The 6,897-nt window shown below is 36.2% G+C and overlaps 1 protein-coding gene across 1 annotated transcript in view; it reads right to left on the reverse strand.

Moving 5' to 3' along the window:
• FOXN1 (forkhead box N1) overlaps nucleotides 1–6,374 on the reverse strand; it is a 113,961-nt gene extending 107,587 nt beyond the window's left edge. Inside the window, exon 1 of the mRNA XM_077480434.1 lies at nucleotides 6,028–6,374. The gene's annotated coding sequence lies outside the window, so the exon portion shown is untranslated. The remainder of the gene's footprint in view (nucleotides 1–6,027) is intronic.
• Between the last annotated feature and the right edge of the window lie 523 nt (nucleotides 6,375–6,897).

The raw sequence follows: 6,897 nt of genomic DNA on the forward strand, positions 1-6,897 counted from the left end.
TAGAATTAAATATAATCTTTTAGCAATTAATAACTATAAATCCCCAATTAATTAGTATAGTGATTGCTGGTAAAACTAACTTTCAGTATTTGATTATTATGCTGCAGAGGTGTGCACTAAACTAATATTATTTGTTCGTTTGTCAAAAAGGAAGAATTTAAAAAAATACATTTCACTTTCTATACTTTTTTTTGAAGGGTGTAGCATGAGTGCAGTCATATCAGTTAGCTTAAAATGCACATTGCAATCTGTGTTTATACTTCATAAAACATGTCGACTTTTATGCTTTTTTTTATGATTATAGCTGACATCCTATTTTTTGTTAAATATTAGCCATTTTCTCCATAGCATTTGTGAGATGGAGAGTTACCAGTTGCAAAACAGTAACTCTTCACTCTGTAATGAGGTCAAAGTCATGCCCCAGGTGTTCCCACCGGCATATTTGGATTGGAATCCTGATAACATATTTATGAATTTAATTAAACTTTTTAACTTACATACTGAATATTTTTAATGGGTATGTTGGCAGTACCTGTCATTCCCCAACATCTTGTAAATATATTTATATTTAAATGTTTCACATTTAATGTTATTAATATTACAATATAGGAAATGAATAAAGCAGAAAATCTAATTTAGGTTGAACACCAGGCAAACAGCTACATACACAGATAAAATACACATATGAGAGCAGTTTTACCTGCCAATGGATTTGTAATTTTGTCCAGCCAGTTTTGAAATTAACACAGCAAGCGCCATCGCACAGCCCTGTCTAGCAGCTGGCAGGGTAGGGTATCTGATTTTTTCCTGCTGCAGTTCAGTAACATCTGCAGGCCTGTGACTGGACAGTGAAAGAAGAAGTAGCACGCTGGTGAGCTCATCTCTCTGTCAACATGCTCTGTCGTCCTATCAGCATGTTTCTTGCACTGCAGCACAATTAGTCTCCTAATGCTGCTTCTCCCTCCCCTATTCAGACCTCCTCTGTACAGATATGGCAAGAGGCTAATAGCAAGCCAAATTCAGGCACTTGCACTGCTTGCAATTTAAAAATAATTTTAAGGATGTACCGTAATAAATAATATACCGGTATATCAGATTTTTTTTTGTGTATTTTATATCTGTCTTGAGTTCAGCTTTAAAGTCATCTATTTTTTAAAGGACATTTTTGCAGATTTTTTTGCAGATTTTTGCAGATTTTCCCCTTAAGGAAAGTTGACAGGGTTGTAGAACATAGAGAGCACTCTGCATTGGTTTGCACCTGGGCATAGCAGACAAGTCAACATAGGCTTAGAGTGCATTTTATATCTTATTGATCTTATTAGTAGTGCACACAGTGACAAAATCAGCAGTAAAGTTATTTGATCCAATAAGGAACTTCTACAAATCCTGATGAGGGAAGGGAATCCCCACTCATGACCGCCAACATGGCAAATGATTTAAAGTGCTGAATTAATTCAGAATAATCTGGTGAATGATGATGTATACATTTCTCCCAAAATTCTTCCCATATATTCTACATTAGGATATATGACATACTTTGGCTTGAATCAGCAAGTCGCCAATATGTCAGCTGTGTATGAGCCCTTAAATGTCTGTAGCATACATGTACATGAATGGTAAGTTTTCCAGCTTGTCATCTGACATGTATTAGCTGATTTACTAAATCGCTAATTTTTGTAGTGACACCAAACCTATGTTCACTTTAAACACAGAATCAGCTTAAGGGGAGTTTTAAAATATAAATATCCCAGGAAACTGGTTCTCAAGGAAAGCATCATAAATTAAACCTTCAGGAAATTAGCCTTGAGGTGTAATCTGACATATTAGGCAAAACAGGCACAGTTATAAAATATAAATATAACATATCTACATTTGTCAGTACAATTATGGTCTATAATCAGGGGTTGATTTGATAATAGAAACCAATCAGCTTCCAGGTTTTATCAGGCTACCATGCACAGCTGCGCCAGATTTTGCACTCTCCAGTTTTAGTAAATCAACCCCACTGTGTTAAAAAATAGTCAACACATTATGTTCTTGGTATAAGATGGGGAGTATGAAGTGATGGGAAACCATACATATAAATGTACTTATGGTGTAGCCCCCCATGATTTGTACTTCTGCACACTGGAATGAGTAAACTTTACTACACAACTGCTACTAGTTGTGTCTAACTAAGTAGACTTGGCCAAACAGATTTAGACTGTCCACATATCTGCAACTGGTATGGAACTACTACCTTACCATGCTGTCATATGACAGACACAATGGGGGTTATTTACTAAAGGAAAATACACTTTGCACTGCAAGTGCACTTGAAAGTAAAGCCGCTGTATATCCGAGGGGGGCATGCAAGAAAAATAAAAAACAGCATTTTAGCTTGCACATGATTGGATGATAAAATCAGCAGAGCTTCCATTCATTTCAGATCTACCCCTTAGATTTAGAGTGACTGCACTTCCAAGTGCACTTGGATTTGCCTTTTGTAAATAACCCCCAACGCTCCGAAAACTGCAGTTCTAGTAAAAATACATCTCTACCTGTTGGCCAGTCTTATTCGTAGAAATTGACAAGAAAAGATGCTGTCAAAAAGCTCAATATTAATATGTCTAATAATATTTAAGTGTTTATGTGTAAAGTTGCAGCATTTAAACAACTGTTGTCATCAGTCACTGCCTCGGTGGAGCTTACAATCTAATGTCCACAGCCATACAAGCCAAAACCATTTTTATAGTTTTTGATTGAGAAGGGAATAGTTAAAACCTCCTGTCCCTGAGATACATCAGTAATTGAGGAAAGTTGAGAAGAAGTCCTCTCTTAGCCCTTGTACACACGGTCGGAGATTCCAACGGAATGTGTCCGATCGGACCATTTTGTCGGATAATCCGACTGTGTGTGGTCTTCATCGGACTGTTTCCGTCTGAGTTTTCCAACTTGTCGGTAAAATTTTCCGACAACATGATCCGATCGGACCGCGTTCGATCATGTGCAGAGAATTCGGATTGGACAAAGTGCCACACATGCTCAGATCAAATTCCTACACCAAAGCTATTGGCTACTAGCCTGAACCTAGTCCCGTCGTAACGAAATAACGTCATCACGTTCTGAACCATCGGATTTTTCGACAACTTCGTCCGACCGTGTGTATGCAACAGTTTCGGACAAAATCCGCCGGATTTGGTTGTCGGAATGTCCGACCGCGTGTACAAGGGCTTAGACAGTTGTCATCTAAACAGGAGACTCCTTTGGAAAAATTACCCTTCAGCTTGTTTTCCAATGACAACTGTAACATTTTAGATTTCCCATCTTTCTGTTCCAGTAGCAATTGTCGCCAGGACAAATAGGGAAGGTGAATATGCCCAGTGGGAGACAAAAATAAAAACTTGGAGGTTTTATTATATTCATGCTGTATTCAATGCTAAAAAAAGTTTTAGAAAGCTTTAGATATTTAAACATAGCCTGTTTTGTAGGAAACTGGAGCATGTGGCAAAAACCCTAAAGATATAAAAAAAAATTATCAACTTTGTGCTAATAGTGTCTTGATGGCATTTGAACCTGAAGCTCAAAGAGCACTTAGTATGCTAAACATGATACCTCCATGCTTTGCTAATTTTAAGTGTTATGCCGCGTAAACACGATTGGAAATTCGGCCACCAAAAGACAGATGAGAGCTTTTTGTCTGAAAATGCGATCATGTGTATGCTCCATCGGACTTTTGCTGACCGAATTTCGGCCAGCAAAAGATTGAGAGCATGTTCCTATACAAAAATCCATTTGTGTGTATGCAATTCCGATGCGCAAAAACTTATGCTCAGATTTAACTACAAGAGGGAAGCTATTGGCTACTGGCTGTTGAACTTCCTTTTTCTAGTCCTGTCGTATGTGTTGCACGTCACCGCGTTATTGACCATCGGAATTTGGTGTGACCGTGTGAACGCAAGACAGCTTAAGCGAAATCCCGTCGGAATTCCATTGGGAAAACCATCAGAGCTTTTTCTAACCAAAATTCCGATCGTGTGTACGTGGCATTAACTGTAAAATGATAAACTTTAGTTTTATTACAAGCCCCTTTTTATTTTTGCTATGAAAAGGCGAGGATTTATGTAGGTTTCCTCCATCCAGAAACTCTTGTCTTGCATTAAACAGTTGAGGTTAGTAAAGATGTTCACACCAGTTACTGCACATAACTACGCGTTTTTGACTGCATGTTTTGAGAGTAAAGATGTTTCATCTTGGGGCAAAAAGGTAATTTACTCATGGCCCTCCAAGACAGGAGGCTTAATGTTTTAACATGGCAGTAGTGTCGGGAAAACAGCTTTATCAATCCCCCAAAGCCCTAAGATAACAAGGGACTAAGGCTTTGTTACAAAAGGAGTTGTCTTTTTTTCCTGCTTAAATACTTACTAAGGCTCCGGAGAAATTTTAATACAGACTAGGGAGCAAATTACACCTGTGATAAATTAACTCCTACATTTTAAAAATTAAAAACTAAAATTTTCAAATACAATGAGCATTGCAATGGATGCTATAAATAATATTTTATAAGCCCTAACTATTGAAATAACATTTTCATGCTACCATTCATATTTCCCTAATATACAGTAGATAACATCTCCAGATTTGAAGTGATAGTGATCCTCTTTTTAAATAGAAAGTGTTTTCAACCGCTAATTTCAATTTGGGCCCACAGTTGTCATGAAATGAGGAGTGAGAGTATCTTCTATTCTGATTGACCACCTCACCAGTCTTTTGTAAAACATCTCCAGTTTTCATAAGGGCCACATTGTTCAACTGGATTTATAAATTTTAAGTCTCAGACAACAATACAACTACACCAGCCAGGAGCTTAACTTAAAGGCACTGACTCTCAGCTGTCCTTCTGACATTAAAGGCCCTTCAATTATTTAAATTTCATATCATTCTAATATAATCTTCTCCTGCAGGATATTCAAGGATAAATATTAGCCAAACTCTGTTGGTTAACTTTTATGTACGAATATTAATAATATTTGCTTAACATAGCTTTCATGAGGCAGAACATGAGGAGAAATTTGAAGAGGATGCCCATGTCAACATAGTGGGGGTTATTTACGAAAAGCAAATCCACATTGCACTACAAGTGCACTTAGAAGTGCAGTAGTTGTAAATCCAAGGGGGATGTGCAAGGAAAATAAAAAACAGCATTTTAGCTTGCACATGATTGGATGATAAAATCGGCAGAGCTTCCCCTCATTTCAATTCTACCCCTTAGATTTACAGCGACTGCACTTCCAAGTGCACTAATAGTGCAAAGTGGATTTGCCTTTCGTAAATAACCCCCATTACATCTTCAGGCAAAGGCACCTTGGGCTTTGTTTATGAAATGATTTGCATTATGCAAAGCAGCAACTCAGATGACCCTTTTATATTTGAGTGCTAAAAAAATTAAAACATTTCATTGCTGCTATCTGTGATAAATGAGATTACCTTCATCTAGTGGGTACCAAAAGTATGAGTATATGTGTAACTGGTTAGAGAACAGAAGCATGAATATTTAAGTGTAATGCAATAAGTAATAACTCTGTAATAAATAGTTAATTAGTAAAGAAAATACCATTCTTCATCCAAAATTGCAGCATTGGTTGCTTCTTTCAATGCTAAAATTGCAAAACCTATAAAAATGAACCATTCTAAGCACTATACAAATGCACTGTATGCCTTAATAAAGTTTTTAATGTTCTTTTTATTATTTTCTACCTATTTGATAGACTAAAGGATAAATATAACATGAAGCCTTGCTTTTTTTTTTTAAACATATACAATTTGTTTTTTTGTCATGGCTTTTTAGAAATCTGATATTTAATTTCAATATGAAAATGAATTATCTAAAAGTTTAAATTCTTTAACTACTCTAACTAATTGTAAACACTTAAATTTATAAATGTAAAGTAATTTTCATTCTTCAAAAAATACAAAATAAATTAGAAAAACAATATACAAACATGCAGAATAAATTGAACGAGTATACATGAGTGAATAAACGAATACCTGAAAATGTAGTACAGTCCTCAGAAAATTGTATACACTTCAGCAAACTTGATGATGAGTCTTGAAGAGAGTAAAAAGAAGAGTAACCCAGTATCACTCCAGTATTCCAGTTGGGAATGTCACTGTGGCTTTCCTGGGCATTAAATAGATGGTCTGTGTTGAAGGACTTGTGCTCCTTGCTTACTTTGGCTTTCACGCATGAGTTCTAGAATGCTGGTGGAAGATGTAAGTTGTCTCCTCTTACCTTCCTAGTGAAGCACATCAGCGTGCTGCTGCTTCTGGTGTAGCCCAGGTATTAGATCAGACAACATGTCAGGAAAGGAGAGGATTCAGGTAGAAAAAAAAAGCATGTTGAAATAGATCTGAGATTACATCAGTTGAAATAAGGCAGGCAGATGGCTGTGTGAGCCAATTATTATATCAGCTCTTGTTGGCCTCAGGCAAATATGCATGTAATAAGAAAAAAAGAACAAGTCAGTGACTAAGTTATGGGTTCTTCAGCTGCTCTGCAAGTGAAGAAGAAAGAAAGATTTACAACTCGGTGCACCTGAACACTGCTAGTGCAAAAAGGCTACTAAGCCCAACAGGCAAATTGCTGTACTATTAATGATTATACTGTATATAGAAATATGGCATTCAAATGAAAAGTTAAAGCTTTGTAACATCACTCTATAAAGGATATTTTTATTGTATTTAGAAAAATGCAACCGCGCATTTTAACGCCTAATTTTATATAACGTTTTGCTCAAAATAAAATAATATTACATTGTATTGTAATATTACTATATTAAAGTATATTAAAGTTATTTAAAATCTTTTATTTTTTTGACAGAGAATTGTTAAGACCTTTGCCAAATTTTTCTTGCCCTC

The sequence above is a fragment of the Lithobates pipiens genome, unplaced genomic scaffold (genome assembly GCF_037356315.1).
Source record: "Lithobates pipiens isolate NorthernLeopardFrog02 unplaced genomic scaffold, aLitPip1_a1.2 Scaffold_16, whole genome shotgun sequence".
Lineage (NCBI taxonomy): Eukaryota > Metazoa > Chordata > Amphibia > Anura > Ranidae > Lithobates > Lithobates pipiens.